Source organism: Pongo pygmaeus, chromosome 16, assembly GCF_028885625.2.
Source record: "Pongo pygmaeus isolate AG05252 chromosome 16, NHGRI_mPonPyg2-v2.0_pri, whole genome shotgun sequence".
NCBI classification, from domain to species: domain Eukaryota; kingdom Metazoa; phylum Chordata; class Mammalia; order Primates; family Hominidae; genus Pongo; species Pongo pygmaeus.
Genome location: NC_072389.2, coordinates 81,674,808 through 81,695,992, shown reverse-complemented (window position 1 = coordinate 81,695,992; position 21,185 = coordinate 81,674,808). Strand labels below are relative to the sequence as shown.

Here is a 21,185-nt window from a genome sequence, read left to right as displayed (position 1 = left end):
TTTAGAAACTTAGTTGGCATACAGTTCTCTATACTTAAATGAAACTTTTCGTAAATGATAAGGATGTCTCCGTATGCCTAAACTGTATAAGCATTGTGGTTTATGCTGAATACCTGCTTTTCTTTTGGGAGTCTGGAATTTTGGTATATGCGAGGCAGAAGATACATATATGAACAGTTTCCATGAAAAATGTTGGACACTGAGTCTCTGATGAGCTTCCCTAGTAGACAACACTTCACTTATGTTGTCACAATTCATTTCTAGAGGAATTAGGCTTGTTCTGTGTGACTCCACTAGGAGAGAACTCTTCGAAGCTTGTGCCTCATTTCCTTCAGACTTCATCCCATGTATCTTTTCCCTTTGTAGTTTTTGCTTTGTATCTTTTTGCTGTAATAAATCATTACTGTGGGTACAACTATGTGTTGAGTCCATTGCGTCTTCCTGGGAGTTATAATGGAACTTACCCTTATTTTTTTCCTTTTTGTTTAATTAAAGACTTTTTTGGCCTGGTGCAGTGGCTCATGCCGGTAATCCCAGCATTTTGGGAGGCTGAGGCAAGCAGACCACTTGAGGTCAGGAGTTCAAGACCAGCCTGGCCAACATGGTGAAACCTAGTCTTTATTAAAAATACAAAAATTAGCCTGGCATGGTGGTGCATGCCTGTAGTCACAGCTACATGGGCGGCTGAGGCACAAGAATCACTTGAACCTGGGAGGTGGAATTTGCAGTGAACCGAGATTGCATCACTGCATTCCAGCCTGGGTGACAGAGCAAAACTCTGTCTCAAAAAACAAACAAACAAAAAACAAAACTGCTTTTTAAAAAAATTATTTGCCAATTTTTTAAATAATTTTTTTTATTATACTTTAAGTTCTGGGATACATGTACAGAATGTGCAGGTTTGTTACATAGGTATACACATGCCATGGTGGTTTGCTGTACCCATCAACTCGTCATCTACATTAGATATTTCTCCTGATGCTATTCCTCCCCTAGCCCGCTGCCTCCCAGCAGGCCCCGGTGTGTGATGTTCCCATCCCTGTGTCCATGTGTTCTTATTGTTAAACTCCCACTTATGAGTGAGAACATGCGGTGTTTGGTTTTCTGTTCCTGTGTTAGTTTGCTGAGAATGATGGTTTCCAGCTTCATCCATGTCCCTGCAAAGGACATGAACTCATTCTTTTTTATAGTTGTGTAGTGTTCCATGGTGTATATGTGCCACATTTTCTTAATCCAGTCTGTCATTGATGGACATTTGGGTTGGTTCTAAGTAAAAAGACCACTGTTAAAGGGCAGTTTTAGGTTCACAGCAAAATTGAGAGGAAGGTACAGAGACTTCCCTGTATATACCCCCTACCCTGGCACATGCAAGGCCTCCCCCATTATCAACACCACCAACCAGAATGGTACATTCATTACCATTGAGGAACCTGCATCAACACATCATAATCACCAAAGTCCATAGTTCAGGGTTCACCCATGGTGTTGTACATTCTATGGGTCTGTACAAATGTAATGACGTGTATCCACCATTATACTATCATACCGGGTATTTTCGCTATCCTAAAAATCCTCTGTGCTCTGCCTATTCATCCCTCCCCTGCCCTGTAATTTTTTCAGGAACTTTTATCATTTTTGTTTTTAGATATTGGGGTAACATTTATATTCATAAATTAACTTAGGATTTATATGTTTATAAGATTGAATTTATTTCATCTAGAATGTGTTTTAAAGCTTTCTTCCTATAGATATTGGGATAACATTTATATTCATAAATTAATTTAGAATTTATATGTTTATAAAGTTGAATCTATTTAGCCTAGAATATGTTTTAGAATTTCCCTCATATAGGTTTTACATATTTCTTAAATTTATTCTTAGTTATTTCATCATTTTGTTTTTATTGTGACTGGGGCTTTTCCTGCCTATCTTCTAATTATTGTCTGTATATAAGAAAGCTAGTGATTTCTTTATGTTAATTTCCCCTGCTATCTTATTATGTTACTATTTGTAGGAGTTTTTTATTTTATTCCTTTGGGTTTTCAAGATGTATAATCATATCATCTATAAATAGTAATAGTTTTACTTATCTCTTTCTAATGGCTGTGCCTTTTATTTCTGTATCTTGTCTAATTGTGGTTAGGACCTTCAGTACAATATTAAATAATAGGGGTAGCAGTGAGTGTTTTTTACTTTTTATTGTTTTTTAACTTTGGTGGGAATGTCTTTACTTTTTCCAGGAAATCTGATGCTAATTTTTGGCTGGGATGGATATATTTTATCATGCTAAGGAAGTAACTATATTTCTATTTTATTGAGGGTTTTTATTAGTTTTCAGATCTCAGTGTCTTTGTTTCTGTATCTCTGCTGAGACTTACCATTTCTCTGCTAAGACTTTTCATGCATTGTAAATATGTTTTGCTTCATTGAGGATAGTTACATTAGCGGCTTGATTCTTGTCTGTTAGTTCCAATATCTGGTTCGTCTTGGGTTTGGACTCTATTTTCTTTCTCTTGAGAACATGTGATTTTTTGGTTCTTTGTATACTTGGTGATTTTGGATTGTTTCTGGGACATTAGGAATGTCAGATTATGGATATTCTAAATGCTATTATTTTTCTGATAAGCATGGTTTCCTTTGTTTAGTAAGCAATTTTCTTGGCTGGAGTTCTACTGCAAACATGTTTTCTTATGTAGAAGGTCCAGTCTGTTCAGATGTTTTGTTTTTAGATGGTCTGTTTTAAATTTGTTCTGAGCCTACCTAGTTCGGGTGTCCGTTAGAGATGTGAGGAGACAGCTTGAGCTTGGGGATCCCCTCTTTGGCTCATGCTCGCCCAGAATTCTCCTACTCTTTCAGCATTCGTGGCTTCATGGCTTCTTTTTTCTAGTTCCTCAGATCAGAAAGAGTTCTTCCATGCAAGGCCCCCATAGCTGCTGTACTCACTAGGTGGCTTAGCCCCAGGCTAAAAGCTACAGAAACAGGAATTTACTTGTACTTCCTCCAGACTAGCGTGACCTCCCCTCCAGAATCTGTCTTTATCTCTTCATTCTCCTGGACCTTCAGGTATTTGCTTTTCATATTTTGTCCAAGTCTTTATAGTTTTCTGCAGGGAGCTAGAAGTGGTGGTCATTCTATAGCATCTTGGCAAGTCATACCCAGAAGTGGAACCTCTCATATTCCACTTATTGTTTTAAATCAAGAATGGTCATTGAATTTTATCAAATGCTTTTTTACAGTCTAAGGACATAATCATGTTTTTTTCTCTTTAACTATATCTACATGATGAATTGTATTATTAGTCCTGATTTTGAATCATTCTTTTATTTCTGGAGTACAGCCCACATACTATTCTTTTAATGGTCTGCTGATTCTTATTGTATTTTATTGAGGATTTTTGTGTTGACATTCGTGAGAATGACCTATGGTTTTCTTATTGGTACAATCTTTGTTAGGTTTTGGGATCGATAATATCCTTATTTCGTTGAAGGAGTTTGAATATTTTTCTCCTTTGTCTAAGTTTTAGAATGGTTTAGCATTAGAATTATCTAATGTTTAAAGTCTGGAAGAATTCTCTGTGAAGCTGTCTGAATCTAGGTTTTCTTAGCAATAGTTCCTAAATTTGTTTTATGGAGAATGATCTATTTGAATTTTCTTCTCTGTAAATCAGTCTGTATTAGATTTTCTGTTTCTTTGGGGGTGATTTTTTTTTTTGTAAATTATATTTTTAAGCAAAATTTTCCAATTCATCCAGGTTTTCAAATTTATTGGTAAAGAATTTACCAAAATAGCCTCTTTTCTGATTTTAAGACATATTATCCATTTCTGTGGTTAAATTTCCTCTGGCATATCTTCACTTATATTTTGTAGTTTGGTTATCTATTTTGCATAAAAACAACCCTAAAAATCAGTAGCTTCAAAAACGACCATTTGACAGGTATTTGGGGCTGGTCTCACCTAGGCAGTGCCACTCCACGTGGTGTCATCTTGGGTCACTCACAGGGCTGCACTTAGCCTTCAGTAGCAATTTCCTCATTGTACTTGCAGCTGCTACTAGCAGTTTCCTTACTGCCCCTTAGGCATCCACCTACTGCTTGGTCCAAAATCCAGTGCCACAAATTTTTAAGTTTTTAGTTACACAAACACCTTACTTCTAGGAGCCTTACTTCTAGGATTATCTGTTTCTGTGTAACATACTACCCCGAAACTCAGTGGCTTAAAATAGCAACCATATTATAATTTACTCAGAATTCTTGGGAATTCAAGCAGGTGATGCTGGGTGGTTGTTCTCCTCTACATGGTATTGGCAAGGGTTACTCAGGAGCTGTGTTCAGCTGGGTGTTTGGCAGGATCTGAAACATTTAAAGTAGATTCAGGTCTCTCTCCCCAGAGGATAGTCAGACTTCATACATGGAGACCAAAAGGGAGTATTCCAATAGATGACAGTGGAAGCTGTTGATCTGTTAATGCCTAACTTTAAGAATTATGAAGCATCATCTACCATATTCTCCTTGTCAAAGCAAGTCATAGGGCCACTCAGATTCAAAGGGAGGGGAAATAGACCCCAGCACTCAGTGAGAGGAGTAACAAAGAATTTGTGGCCATCTGCAATTCACCAAATGTGCTTTCTCTCAAGTTCATTTCATTTCATTTTACTGAGAACCAGCTCTTGGATTTATGTATTTTGGTTTCATTCTCTTTTTCTGTTTCTAACTCATTTATTTTTTCCTTTATTAATTCCTTCTTTCTATTTACTTTGGAATTATTTTATCACTCTAAAAAATCTCTTTCCCTCCCACCTTTGCCATTTTTTATTTTTTTTCTTACAGGGCTAATGAATGTTAGTGAGTAATACTTAATAGTAGAAATCAATTTATTAGAACTGAGTGAAGTCTCTGAGGGATGTAGGAGGTAAAGAGTGATCTGGAACATGAGACCTTGTCTTGATATCTCTGCACTAGGGTGTCCTAAGTACCTTTAGGACTCTGGGCTCTGGATGCTATGTGGCAACAGAAAATTGAAGTGAAGTGAAAGGATGCCAAAGAAAACTTTGAAACACTTTACCCTTTGGCTTGGAGATACCCTAGATTACGCGTGACATTCATACTGCGTGTATTCTTCCTTATACTTTCTGCTGGTTTGCTGTATTTGATTATACAGGTTGAGTATCCTTTATCCTAAATGCTTGAGATCAGAAGTGTTTCAGATTTTAGACTTTTGGATTAGGGATACTCAACCTGTGTGAACTAACATCAGTAAAAAATCCCCAAAGAAAAAAATGTATTCATTTTGAATTTACCCAGTATTTTTAAACCCACCCACATTATTTCTGCTTTCACTAATCTCCATTTTTGTTTTCCCTATCTCTGGAGTCCAGACATTTTGGAAAAGCTGAAAGTTTCTTGTGTGCTTTGTAAGATTCCTTGACATGCTTTCTTTTCCATTTATTTTTGTTCTGAAATGAACTTTTATACTACTGAACATGGTTCTTGTTCAATTCTAAGCCAAATTCTTTCTCATATATGTATTTTGCCAAATTCTTTCTCATATATGTATTTTGAGCATGCTAAAAGCTTATCAGGTGAAAAATAGTAAAAACAGTCAATAAAAGTTAGGTAATATTTAGATACTTCCTATATAGCCACAAACATCTTTCAAGAAAAAATGATAAATTAGTTGACTTACCAATAAAATAATTCTGAAAGTCTCCCATGTGGCGGCTGTAAGATATAAAAGCTAACAAAGAAGGTTCAATTACCATTTGCAGTACAATTTCAGATGAACTCTTTGTAATTTGTCTTGTTTTAATAAGAATTAATTAAATTGATTGAGAATGGGCATATATAGGAGGCAAGAAATGTATGTAATGAAAGCATAATTTAGTAAATTTACGTTGATATACAAAAACTAAACATTAAATTACAGTATATTCAGTTTGATTGACTTCTTATTCAAGTTAAGCTCTTAATATAATATCCAGAAAATAAAATGTATCATAGTTGGGTGAACAATGAATGATCATTGTTTACAACATTTTTTGGGGCCAGCATTTTACTGGTCTTATGCAATTCAGTTATGATTAAAGCTGGAAATGTAACCTTTTCAATAAAATGTAAACTTTTATACCAGATTTTAATTTTAGCTATTTTGACCTTGACAAATAATAATTAAAGGGGCACCAAGATAAAATTATCTTGTTTGTGTGTTTCTCTTCAAAACCCATGTGTTCAAATAAATGTTATTAAAACAGCCCAACTACAGAAAAAGAGAGGTCAAAATCCACCCAATTTGGAGATAAGAAAAGAACAGTATAAAGAGTTTTGCTGATATAACCACAGGCAAATGCTATTAACTGTCTAACTATACACTATACACAAAAATGGATTAAAGACTTAAATGTAAAACCTGAAACTATGAAACTGTTAGAAGAATGCATGGGGGAAATGCTTCAGGACACTGATCTGGGCAAAGATTTTTTTTTATTAAGACCTCAAAAACACAGGTAACAAAAACAAACATAGATAAATGGGATTACATCAGCTAGAAAGCTTCTGCTCAGCAAAGGAATAGCCAACAGAGTGAAGAGACAATCTACAGAATGGGACAAAATGTTTGCAAGCTATCCATCTGACAAGGGATTAGTAATGAGAATGTATAAGGAACTCCAACAATTCTGCAGGAAAAAAAAGCCCAAATAATCTGATGAAAAAAGTGGAGATATAGCTTTGTGCAGTGGCAGTATTGTAGCCAATGAGGTTTATCTGAGATGCAATTATTGCTAATTGAAAAAAATGGACATATATTCTGAATAGACATTTCTTAAGGCATATAAATGGCCAACAGATGAAAAAAATGTTCAACATCACTAACCATAAGGGAAATGTAAATCAAAACTACAATGAGATATCATCTCACCCCAGTTAACACAGCTACTATCAAAAAGACAGAAATAATAGATGCTGGTGAGAATATAGAGAAAGGGGAATGGTAGTACACTATTGGGAATGAAACTAGTACAGCCACTATGGAAAACAGTATGGAGGTTCCTCTGAAAACTGAAAATAGATCTACCATATGATCCAGCAATCCTGCTGCTGGGTATATGTCTCAAAAAATAAAAAGTGTATCAAAGGGATGTCTGTACTCCCATGTTTATTGCAGCACTATTCACAATAGCCAAGATACATAATTAACCTAAGTGTCCATCAACAGGTGAATGGATAAAGAAAATGTAGGTATAGACACAATAGAATATTATTCAGCCATAAAAAAAATGAAGTCCCGTCATGTGCAGCAACATGAATGGAGCCGTAGGTCATTATGTTAAGGGAAATAATCTAGGCATGAGAAGACAAATACTGCATGCTCTCACTAATATGTGAAAGCCAAAAAATATTGATCTCAGGGAGGTAGAGAGTCGAATATGGTTACCAGAGGCTGGGAAGGGTACTGGGTGGATGTGGGGAAAACGAAGAGAGGTTAGTGAATGCATACAAAAATACTGTTAGATTTATTGTATATTTCAAAATAGCTAGAAGAAGCTGGGTGTGGTAGCTCATGCCTGTAATCCCAGCACTGTGGGAGGCTGAGGTGGGTGGATCACTTGAGGTCAGGAGTTGGAGACCAGCCTGGCCAACATGGTGAAATCCCATCTCTACTAAAAATACAAAAATTAGCCGGGCATGGTGGCAGGCACCTGTAATCCCAGCTACTTGGAAGGCTGAGGCACGAGAATCACTTGAACCTGGGAGGCAGAGGTTGTAGTGAGCCGAGATCACACCACTGCACTCCAGCCTGGGCAACAGAGTGAGACTCCATTTAAAAAAAAAAAAAAAAAAAAAAAAAAAGCTAGAAGAGAATATTGGGAATGTTCCCAAAAGAAAGAAGTGATAAGATGGCCAAATAGGAACAGCTCTGGTCTGCAGCTCCCAGTGAGACCAATGCAGAAGGCAGGTGATTTCTGCATTTCCAACTGAGGTACCCGGCTTATCTCACTGGGACTGGTTAGACAGTTGGTGCAGCCCACAGAGGGTGAGCTGAAGCAGGGTGGGGTGTCACCTCACCCGGGAAGCACAAGGGTTGGGGGAATTCCCTCCCCTAGCCAAGGGAAGCCCCAAGGGACTGTGAGGAATGGTGCATTCTGGCCCAGATACTATGCTTTTCCCACGGTCTTCGCAACCCGCAGACCAGATTCCCTCGGGTACCTACACCACCAGGGCCCTGGATTTCAAGCACAAAACTGGGTGGTCATTTTGGCAGACACAGAGCTAGCTGCAGGAGTTTTTCATACCCCAGTGGCGCCTGGAACACCAGTGAGACAGAACCGTTCACTCCCCTGGAAAGGGGGCTGAAGCCAGGGAGCCAAGTGGTCTAGCTCAGTGGATCCCACCCCCATGGAGGCCAGCAAGCTAAAATCCACTGGCTTGAAATTCTCGCTGCCAGCACAGCAGTCTGAAGTTGACCTGGGATGCTTGAGCTTGGTTGGGGGAGGGGCATCTGGAGGCTTGAGTAGGCAGTTTTCCCCTCATAGTGTAAACAAAACTGCTGGGAAGTTTGGACAGGGCAGAGCCCACCACAGTGCCACAAAGCAGCTGTACCCAGACTGCCTCTCTAAATTCCTCCTCTCTGGGCAGGGCATCTCTGAAAGAAAGGCAGCAGCCCCAGTCAGGGACTTACAGATAAAACTCCCATCTGCCTGGGACAGAGCACCTGCAGGAAGGGGCAGCTGTGGGCACAGCTTCAACAGACTTAAACGTTCCTGCCTGGTGGCTCTGAAGAGAGCAGCAGATCTCCCAGCACAGTGCTCAAGCTCTGCTAAGGGACAGACTGCCTCCTCAAGTGGGTCCCTGACCCCCATGCCTCCTGACTGGGAGATACCTCCCAGCAGGGGTCAACAGACATCTCATAAAGGAGACCTCTGGCTGGCATCTGGCGGGTGCCCCTCTAGGATGAAGCTTCCAGAGGAAGGAACAGGCAGCAATCTTTGCTGTTCTGCAGCCTCTGCTGGCGATACCCAGGCAAATGGGGTCTGGAGTGGACCTCCAGCAAACTCCAGCAGACCTGCAGCAGAGGAGCCTGACTGTTAGAAGGAAAACTAACAGAAAGGAATAGCATCAACAAAAAGAGTGTCCACAAAAAAACCCCAGCCAAAGGTCACCAGCATCAAAGACCAAAGGTAGATAAATCCACGAAGATGAGGAAAAACCAGTGCAAAAAGGCTGAAAATTCCAAAAACCAGAACGCCTCTTCTCCTCCAAAGGATCACAACTCCCTGTCAGCAAGGGAACAAAACTGGATGGAGAATGAGTTTGACAAATTGACAGAAGTAGGCTTCAGAAGGTGGGTAATAACAAACTCCTTCAAGCTAAACGAGCATGTTCTAACCCAATACAAGGAAGCTAAGAACCTTGAAAAAAGGTTAAAGGAATTGCTAACTGGAAAAACCAGTGTAGAGAAGAACACAAGTGACCTGATGGAGCTAAAAAACGTAGCACGAGAACTTCGTAAAGCATACACAGGTATCAATAGACGAATCGATCAAGTGGAAGAAAGGATATCAGATATTGAAGATCAATTGATGAAATAAAGCATGAAGACAAGATTAGAGAAAAAAATGAAAAGGAATGAAATATGGGACTATGTGAAAAGACCAAACCTATGTTTGATTGGTGTATCTGGAAGTGACAGGGAGAATGGAACCAAGTTGGAAAACACTCTTCAGGATATTATCCAGGAGAATTTCCCCAACCTAGCAAGACAGGCCAACATTCAAATTCAGGAAATACAGAGAACACCACAAAGATACTCCTCAAGAAGAGCAACCCCAAGACACTTAATTGTCAGATTCACCAAGGTTGAAATGAAGGAAAGAATGTCAAGGGCAGCCAGAGAGAAAGGTCGGGTTACCTACCCACAAAGGGAAGCTCATCAGACTAATAGCAGATCTCTCTGCAGAAACCCTACAAGCCAGAAGAGAGTGGAGGCCAATATTCAACATTCTTAAAGAAAAGAATTTTCAACCCAGAATTTCATATCTAGCGAAACTAAGCTTCATAAGCAAAGGAGAAATAAAATCCTTTACAGACAAGCAAATGCTGAGAGATTTTGTTACCACCAGGCCTGCCTTACAAGAGCTCCTGAAGGAAGCACTAAACATGGAAAGGAAAAACCAGTACCAGCCACTGCAAAAACATACCAGATTGTGAAGACCATTGACACTATGAAGAAACTGCATCAATTAACAGGCAAAATAACCAGCTAACATCATAATGACAGGATCAAATCCACACATAACCATATTAACCTTAAATGTAAATGGGCTAAATGCCCCAATTAAAAAACACAGACTGGCAAATTGGATAGAGTCAAGACTCACTGGTGTGCTCTATTCAGGAGACCCATCTCACATGCAAAGACACACATAGGCTCAAAATAAAGGGATGGAGGAATATTTACCAAGCAAATGGAAAGAAAAAAAAGAAAGGGGTTACAATCTTAGTCTCTGATAAAACAGACTTTAAACCAACAAAGATCAAAAGAGACAAAGAAGGGTATTACATAATGGTAAAGGGATCAATGCAACAAGAAGAGCTAACTATCCTAAATATGTATGCACCCAATAAAAGAGCACTCAGATTCGTAAAGCAAGTTCTTAGAGACATACAAAAAGACTTAGACTCCCACACAATAATAGTGGGAGACTTTAACACCCCACTGTCAATATTAGATCAACGAGATAGAAAATTAACAAGGATATTCAGGACTTGAACTAAGCTCTGGACCAAGCAGACCTAATAGACACCTACAGAACTCTTCATCCCAAATCAAAAGAATATACATTCTTCTCAGCACCACATCGCCCTTATTCTAAAATTGACTACATAATTGGAAGTAAAACACTCCTCAGCAAATGCAAAAGAATGAAAATCATAATAAACAGTCTCTCAGACCACAGTGCAACCAAATTAGAACTCAGGATTAAGAAACTCACTCAAAGCCACACAACTACATGGAAACTGAACAATCTAATCCTGAATGACTACTGGGTAAATAACAAAATTAAGGCAGAAATAAAGAAGTTATTTGAAACCAATGAGAACAAAGACACACATACCAGAATCTCTGGGACACAGCAAAAGCAGTGTTTAAAGGGAAATTTATGGCGCTAAATGCACACAGGAGAAAGCAGGAAAGATCAACACCCTAACATCACAATTAAAAGAACTAGGAAGCAAGAACAAACACATTCAAAAGCTAGCAGAAGACAAGAAATAACTAAGATCAGAGCAGAATGGAAAGAGATAGAGACATGAAAAATCCTTCAAAAACTCCATGAATCCAGGAGCTGGTTTTTTGAAAAGATTAACAAAATAGATAGACTGCTAGCCAGACTAATAAGAAAAGAGAGAAGAATCAAATAGGCACAATAAAAATGATAAAGGGGATAGCACCACTGATCCCACAGAAATACAAACTAACATCAGAGAATACTATAAACACCTCTACACAAATGAACTAGAACATCTAGAAGAAATGGATAAATTCCTGAACACATACCCCCTCCCAACACTAAGCCAGGAAGAAGTCGGATCCCTGAATAGACCAATAACAAGTTCTGAAATTGAGGCAGTAATTAATAGCCTACCCACCAAAAAAAGCCCAGGACCAGATGAATTCACAGCCGAATTCTACCAGAGGTACCAAGAGGACCCGGTACCATTCCTTCTGAAATTATTTCAAGCAATAGAAAAAGAGGGACTCCTCCCTAACTCATTTTATGAGGCCGGCATCATCTTGATACCAAAACCTGGCAGAGACACAACAAAAAAAGAAAATTTCAGGCCAGTATCCCTGATGAACATCGATATGAAAATCCTCAATAAAATACTAGTAAACTGAATCCAGCAGCACATCAAAAAGCTTATCCACCACGATCAAGTCAGCTTCATCCCTGGGATGCAAGGCTGGTTTAACATATGCAAATCAATACACGTAATCCATCACATAAACAGAACCAATGACAAAAACCACATGATTCTCTCAATAGATGCAGAAAAGGCCTTCAATAAAATTCAACACCCGTTCATGCTAAAAACTCTCAATGAACTAGGTATTGATGGAACGTATCTCAAAATAGTAAGAGCTATTTATGACAAACCCACAGCCAATATCATACTGGTTGGGCAAAAGCTGGAAGCATTCCCTTTGAAAACCAGCACAACACAAGGATGCCCTCTCTCACTACTCCTACTCAACATAGTATTGGAAGTTCTGGCCAGGGCAATCAGGCAAGAGAAAGAAATAAAGGGTATTCAAATAGGAAGAGAGGAAGTCAAATTGTCTCTGGGTTTGCAGATGACATGATTGTATATTTAGAAAACCCTCAGCCCCAAATCTCCTTAAGCTGAAAAACAACTTCAGCAATGTCTCAGGATACGAAATCAGTGTGCAAAAATCACAAGTATTCCTATACACCAATAACAGACAAACAAGAGAGCCAAATCATGAGTGAATTCCCATTCACAATTGCTACTAAGAGAATAAAATACCTACGAATACAACTCACAAGGGATGTGAAGGATCTCTTCAAAGAAAACTACAAACCACTGCTCAAGGAAATAAGAGAGGACACAAACAAATGGAAGAACATTCCATGCTCATGGATAGGAAGAATAAATATCTTGAAAATGGCCATACTGCCCAAAGTAATTTAGAGATTCAATGCTAATCCCCATCAAGCTACCATTGACTTTCTTCACAGAATTAGAAAAACCTACTTTAAATTTCATATGGAACCAAAAAAGAGCCTGTATAGCCAAGATAGTCCTGGACAAGAAGAACAAAGCTCAAGGCATTACACTACCTGACTTCAAACTATACTACAAGGCTACAGTAACCAAAACAGCATGGTACTGGTACCAAAACAGATATATAGACCAATGGAACAGAACAGAGGCCTCAGAAATTACACCACACCTCTACAACCATCTGATCTTTGGCAAACCTGACAAAAAACAAGCAAGGTGGAAAGGATTCTCCACTTCATAAATGATGTTGGGAAAACTGGATAGCCATATGCAGAAAACTGAAACTGGACCCCTTCCTTACACCTTATACAAAAATTAACTCAAGATGAATTAAAGACTTAAACATAAGACCTAAAACCATAAAAACCCTAGAAGAAAATCTAGGCAATACCATTCGGGATGTAAGCATGGGCAAAGGCTTCGTGACTAAAACACCAAAAGCAATGGCAACAAAAGCCAAAATTGACAAATGGGATCTAATTAAACTAAAGAGCTTCTGCACAGCAAAAGAAACTGTCATCAGAGTCAAAAGGCAACCTACAGAATGGGAGAAAATTTTTGCAATCTATCCATCTGACAAAGGGCTAATATCCAGAATCTATAAGGAACTTAAACAAATTTACAAGAAAAAAACCAACAACCCCATCAAAAAGTGGGCAAAGAATATGAACAGACATTTCTCAAAATAAGACATTTATGTGGCCAACAAACGTATGAAAAAAGGCTCATCATCACTGGTCATTAGAGAAATGCAAATCAAAACCACAATGAGATACCATCTCATGCCATTTAGAATGACAATCATTAAAAAGTCAGGAAACAACAGATGCTGGAGAAGATATGGAGAAATAGGAATGCTTTTGCACTATTGGTGGGAGTATAAATTAGTTCAGCCATTGTGGAAGACAGTGTGGGGATTCCTCAAGAATCTAGAACTAGAAATGCCATTTGACCCAGCAATCCCATTACTGGGTATATAGCCAAAGGATTATAAATCATTCTACTATAAAGACACATGCACACGTATATTTATTGCGGCACTGTTCACAATTTTACTCTTATTATGAACTTAGATTTTTTTTTAAATATTTCTTAGTTTTGGTGAGAAGAATTTGAGTTTAGCACATTTAAAGCACTAGAAGTCCAATTTCCTTTTTCTGGGAATTTTAAGAATATTCAAATTACATAAGAACTTATTTATCTCTGTAAGTCAGTAAGAACAGAGCTCCTTGAATTTAAGAGACATTGTACTGTAATAATATCCTCTATAGATAGGATATTATATCTCACATAATGAGAGGGAAAGGCCTTTCTGAATTTTGGACACATAGAGACAGAGCTTACAGCTTCATGTCTACAAGTTTGGCACAAGTCAAGAGTAAACACAGAAACACAAAATCTCTCTGGTCCAAAATCAAAGAGGTGTTCTTCCCAGTGGGCATAACATGTTTAATTGATTTGAGCTTAAAGAAAATAGACAAATTTTTTTTTAAGTATAACCAGACTCTCTGTCATCTCTCACCCAATAGGGATAGATCTATATCACCTTCTACAGAGATCATGAGATGGTCAAACTGTAAAAACCAAAACCCTTATTGTTTTTACAGTTAATGAGGAACTGATTAATGAGGGAACCAATTGATGTCACAACTGGCTTAAAGGAGAATTCAAACCACACACATATGTACAGGTAATCAAACATGTTGAAATGAATTTACAAATAGGTATGAAACTAGTCGGTATCCACAGGGCAATCTGTTGTATTACACTGGACAAAATTCGTTTGCATTAGCATAAGTTTTCTACAATTTACAGAGTTGTAAAACAGCTCGAAGACAATGAAGATCACAGGTACTTATAGAATCAGATAACCCAGAAAGGTGCATTTGACAGGACACCTGGTCATCTTTTTCTGTTGTCTGCTTCAGTCTTTCTCTAGAGAACAATCCAGGAAGCAATCCTTGACTTGTTGGCCCACTTAGACACAAGGTCAGCCAGGCCCTAATCTTTCAACATTTCAGCTGGAACTTACGAGATTCTTTGAGCAAGCATGGGGGCAAGGAGTTTGTCTTCACCTATCCCTGCATCCTTAGCTAGGTGAGGCCTTTTCTTGCTGTCTCACTTTCCTGCATGCATCTTGTGACCCATCCAGAGGATCACTTCAGAGCCAAACATTGCACAGTGTGGAGGTGGGACTCTGATGGGAGGAGGTTTAACTTGGCAAAGAATTACCATTGGAATAATTGTCCAGGGTGACCTGGTAAGGTCTGGTTTCACCAGGGCCCTCCCTGAGGGTCATTCCCAACCAGTACCTGCCAATAGAGCCACAGGCTCAGACCTGGGACGGTCCCTGCTGCCTAGGCCAAGGCCCAGCTCTGTCCCCTGTCCACAATAGTAGCACCCCCAGTCTTCTTTAGGTGGAATTATTATTTGTCAGGTGATAAAGACTGAAATCTATTTAAGAGAAGCAGTTTAGGAGTACAAACATATAATATATGAAAAGCTAGTTATATGAAAGTAAAATGATAAAGGTTGAGTTTCACTTATAATTTGAAAACCAACATTTATTGTGCTTCTTCATTGGACGTGTTGTCTCAATTGTATTTTGGTCTCTCAGCAATTTTGCTGGACCTCGCTATGTGTTTTACTAAACTCAGTTTTCAAAAGGAGTTGTCAGGATTTTATGAATTGTTTTATTAACCCCAGAAATTTTTAAGGCTTTCTTAAAATCCAATGGTTAAGATAGACTGGCTCTTGGCACTCTTATTAGATAAGAGTTCTGCCTTTTCATCTGTAAATTTAGTAGAAGTTTGTAGTTCAAAGAAAAAAGTTCAGAATGCCTCTGCGATATTAATTAAAACAAAGTCCTCTTTACTTTGACTTTTGGCACCATACCATATGCTTTTAAACATCAAGAATTAGATTGATCTTTAGAAACACCTTAAGAATGGAAATAGCAGCCTTGAAGCTTATAATAAAAGAACAGTTTAAAATGCATAAAACAACTCCTCTGTTTAGCTATGCATTTTGTTAACACTTTTTATCTTAGTAACTTACTTCTGATAAAGATTCTTCATTAGTGTTCTCAGCAGTAACAACTGATAACATCTTTCTTGGCCTCACCATGCTTAGAACGAAACTGAAAAAGAGTATAAATTTTATTTAACCCTCACATTTTGCCAGATCACTGTGCTTACAATAAGCACACATGGCAAGATATGGTGATGAAACTATGGGAACATACTTACCTGCTCTCTTAGGTCTACTTCTCTTTACCTGAGTTTGTCTTACTGATTTGTGTCACATATCCAAGAGTAGAAACTACCTTTCAGAACTAACTCAGGTTTACTGTTCAAAGAAGCTGAAGGCTAATGAAACGCAACGTATACTCTAAAGATTTTTCATTTTCTTCTTATTGCTGCATACTGAAGTTATACCAAATTTTGCATTTGCTTCCAAATTTTGGTTATCCTTTTGATTACTGTCTTTATCATCCATTATTTTCTTTGGAAGGCAGCTGGCAAATACTCCGTTACGTCATCAGTAAGAGTTCATTTTCTACATAGGAACACCACGCAGAGTAACAACTGTGACTTTTGCCCAGCTCTAATACTTAACTTCTTTTGTCAGGAAGTGAACTGATGCTGGCTTCTCTTTGTCTTATTCCAAGTTGGGGCATGAGATTTTCCCTGCATTAGAAGGTTGTTGAGACCTGAAGCCTGGGAAGGTAAGATGCCGGCATGAATACTGTCTGTTGAGAACTGTGGTTTAATTGAGTGTCTGGTGATTTAAGAGTGTAAGTCTTTCCAGCTGTTCCTGGTTTATGGTCTTGAACCCTTGAAGTTTTACCAAAACATGAACAGTGAAACACTTCTACAATGGAAAGGCCCATTAACATATTATTTATAATATTTAAACATAATTGTATATTTATTGAAATTGTTACTTAAAGGAAAAATGGACACATAGCAATTTCTATGTATAGATACTTTGTATATACAAGTCTATATGTATCATAAAATGATAAACTAAGAAAAACATATATGTACTTTTTGTTTATAGTTTTACTTTTTCTTCTGATTTTTTAATAGACTTTTATTTACTTATTTTTTTTTGCTTTGAGACAGGAGTCTTGCTATGTTGCCCAGGCTGGTCTCAAACTCCTGGCCTCAAGCCATCTACCCACCTCAGCCTCCCAAATAACTGAGATTACGCACTCGGCTGCATGCCACTGCACCCAGCACTAGCTCTGTCGCCAAGGCTGGAGTGCAGTGGCACAGTCTTGGCTCACTGCAACCTCTGCCTCCCGGGTTCAAATGATTCTCCTGCCTCAGCCTCCTGAGTAGCTGGAATTACAGGCACCCACCACCATGCCCAGCTAATTTTTGTATTTTTAGCAGAGACGGGGTTTCACCATGTTGGCCAGGATGGTCTCGAACTCCTGACCTCACGTGATCCGCCCACCTCAGCCTCCCAAAGTGCTGGGATTACAGGCGTGAGCCAACGCACCCAGCCTTAGACTTTATTTTTTAGATCAGTTTTAGATTTCCTCCCTGATCGTTTTTTGAGGACAGCTAAGTAAGGAGAGTAAAGACTTGAATCATATATTTTGTTAATATGGAGAAAGAAAACAACATTAAGAAAATCAACAAATTATAAAGTTTTGTCTCAGTACTCTCATGACCCAACCAGCATTCTATGGGTGTTTTTCCCAAAAAGTCTCCATTGGAAAAGACTAGCGAATGCACACACTCAGTAATGAGGGTCATGTTTTTACACTACTGTTGCTTACTCTCACCATTTGTTCGACATGCTGCTTTCATTCACTGTGCCTTAGCTAGTTTTAGTAAATAAAATGTTTCAAATTTTCAGTGACTTACTTAAGCTAAGAAATTATAGTCCTTCACAATGAAATTATAAACAATATCCTTCCTAGTGACAAATATGGATTATTCTCTATGAAGACTTATTTATACCCAACATGTAGTTCATTTAGATACAACGTGTAGTTCATTTCAGCATACAAGTTATCTGGGTAACAGTCAATCTTAAAAGAATCAGATTTTGTGGCCAGGCACGTTGGCTCACACCTGTAATCCCAGCACTTTGGGACGCCGAGGTGGGTAGATCACTTGAGGTCAGGAGTTGGAGACCCACCTGGCCAACATGGTGAAACCCCATCTCTACTAAAAATACAAAAATTAGCTGGGTGTGGTGGTGCACACCTGTGGTCCCAGCTACTCAGGAGGCTGAAGCAGGAGAATCTCTTGAACTCAGAAGGCAGAGGTTGCAGTGAGCTGAGATCACACCACTCCACTCCAGCCTGAGTGACAAAAGCAAGACTCCATCTCAAAAAAAAAAAAAAAAAAGAATCTAAGATTTTGCTTCATAACTGGACTTAAATTTACTAATACATTTGATGTACTAATAATTACAGTTTTTAATGGTGCTAATGTCACATAAATGTGACGTTAAACAACAAAAATTTTGTGAGATTGAATGTTAGCTAAATATCTCTACGTATTATTAAGAATCTAATAAAGGCTTTAATGAAGTTACATTTATAGCACTAGCTAATAAAAGATGCAAAGGTCACAAGCTAGTCTTCTCTCACTGTTTCTTGGCCTATAAAAATCTAGTAGGGGTTTCATAGGATTTTGGCTACATTTGTGTGTTGTATGGCTGTGGACTTTTTTTTTTTTTTTTTTTGAGACGGAGTCTTGCTCTGTCGCCAGGCTGGAGTGCAGTGGCGCGATCTCAGCTCACTGCAACTTCCGCCTCCCGGATTCAAGCAATTCCCTGCCTCAGCCTCCCGAGTAGCTGGGATTACAGGCGCCTACCACCACGCCTGGCTAATTTTTGTATTTTTAGTAGAGATGGGGTTTCACCATCTTGGCCAGGCTGTTTTTGAACTCCTGACCTTGTGATCCGCCCACCTTGGCCTCCCACATTGCTGGAGTTACAGGTGTGAGCCACCACGCCCGGCTGACTTATTAAAGGGATCCAAGCCCATGTTGTTTTCTTGAACACTTCTAATAGTTTCATTTTTGATTTGTTTTTTCCATTTTTCATGAGTTGCAAATTGAACTTTGATTGACACAGAGTATCAGGTGGAAGCCAGATTTGACGTATGCCAGTATTAGACTTTCTCTTTCCAGGATAGACCAGCCCAAGTGAAGTGGCACTGACATTGCATCTCCCTTTGGTTAGCGAAGTCTTTTATAATATTGTAAACATGGATTTTTTTTCTGAGAAATAATGATAGCACATTTATTGATCACCATGCTCTTAACCTTTTCTAGTTATAATTTTTCTTAGGTATTTTATTCCTTGTAAACACACTTGTATAGTGTGTTTCAGTGTTCAAAGCACTCTAGACATTCTTACTTGATTCTGACAATAGCCCTATGTAGTTAAAGCACGTGATGTTATTTTGATTTCATAATCTTAAGTGACTTGCCCAAGATCACATAGCCAACAAGCATGGAAAGGGTGAAGAAACCAGTTTTTTCTAGTTCACAGTCCAATAACCTTTCCTGAAGCTAAATGGTGCTCTGTTTACATGACTAAAAACTGAGTTATTTTATTCATGTGAAAGGTCTCCTATGTTGTAACAACTTCCTTGAATGCCACAGAATCGAATGAATGTATTTCATGTCAATGTACTAAACGTAGCTTCTGTGTTTGGGAGCAGATAATTGGTGGTATTCAGCCAGAAAACCAATTTGTATAACTTAGATTCTGAATTTCGGAATTTCTCACCTAGTGGAGTATTTGTACCTGTTCCAGTATCCATCTTCAATTCCAGGAAAACATGGGTGATCCCTTATTGCTTGGTATTCACCTTATTAGGTGGCACAACTCTTTGCTACTTGGCAGTCTGTGCAGAAGTAAGTAAGGTCCAGAAGTAATTTAGCAAGAAAGTTACTTACATAAAGACTGAGAGCTACGTAGTTCTGGGTAAATGCTGGTGCAACATGACCTCTTTGTGTTTTGTGTTAATGCTGTGCTAGTACTACCAGTTGTCTATATCCACTTAATCCACCCTTACCTTTGAAGGAGTCGATTAATTCTGTTTGCCTGAAATTTGATAATTGTGTCACCAATGAAGTCATAACATTTTCATAAATGAGCTAGAGCTTTAAAAGTAGAATCCTTGTACACAGTCATTGGTAGGCAGTGTTTACTTTTTTGTTTGGTAAATATCTGAAATTTTAAAATTCATTTTTAGGTTAGCCAATCCTACTTCCTGGATAGTAATGTAATATTTAAATTTGTCTTTGCCTTTCCCTAGGTTCTGGTTTGACCTAACAATGATAAGATTGTTTATCCTTTGAATTTGCTTAAAATTACCATCAGGTTTCTACTTTCCCACAAGAGCATGTGATTGCTTTATCCCAGCTATAAGATAATAGAACAACCTAGTGTTGCTTGGTTTACTTTGTATGCCTTTTTCTATTTGCATAAACCCTGATCTGATTACAAACTTGTATTTACACCATTCCCTTGACTCCTTCCAACTCAAAGTATTTATTGTCCAGTGAAAACATTTATGGTCATATAAGCTGGCTTATCTTTTTTTCTTTGAATTTTTTTTCCCCCCGCCAGTCGGAGTCTCACCTTGTCGCCCAGGCTGGAGTGCAGTGGCGCGATCTCGGCTCACTGCAAGCTCCGCCTCCCGGGTTCACGCCATTCTCCTGCCTCAGCCTGCAAGTAGCTGGGACTACAGGCGCCCGCCACCATGCCCAGCTAATTTTTTTGTATTTTTAGTAAAGACAGGGTTTCACCATGTTAGCCAGGATGGTCTTGATCTTCTGACCTCATGATTCACCCCCCTCAGCCTCCCAAAGTGCTGGGATTACAGGCAGGAGGCACTGCGCCCGGCCTCTTTTTTACTTTTTTTTATTTGGAATAGCCTCTCGCTCTGTTGCTTCAGCTGGAGTGCAGTGGTGCAATCATGGCTCACTATAGCCTTGACCTGGGCTCAAGTGATTCTCCCACCTCAGCCTCCTGAGTAGTTGTGACTACAGGCGTGGGCCACCAGCCAGCTAATTTTTGTTATTTTTTGTAGAGGCGGGGTCTCTACCATGTTGCCCAGGCTGGTCTCAAAGTCCTGGGCTCAAGCCATCCTCCTGCCTCAGCCTCCCAAAATGCTGGCATTACAGGCATGAGCCACTGTGCCCGGCCTGAATTTCAATCTTACTTAAACTCAAACAGCCTTAAGAAATCTGAGTAATGAGTTTATAGCTTTTAAAAGAGATCTTCCTTATCAAAAATAATTATACTGTCTCATTTCAGGATTACTTATCTATGGTTCTGGTTATTTTTTCTAGAATGGAAACTGAACCCCATCTTTAACATTATTTAAAAACTTGAGAATTA

The 21,185-nt window shown here is 38.7% G+C and overlaps 1 protein-coding gene and 1 pseudogene across 1 annotated transcript in view; both read left to right on the top strand.

Annotated features, from left to right (window-relative positions):
* Positions 1-21,185, top strand: part of NRG4 (neuregulin 4) — a 75,945-nt gene that overhangs the window by 25,847 nt on the left and 28,913 nt on the right. The window lies entirely within an intron of this gene.
* On the top strand, positions 6,719-6,832 carry LOC129014943 (U4 spliceosomal RNA; annotated as a pseudogene).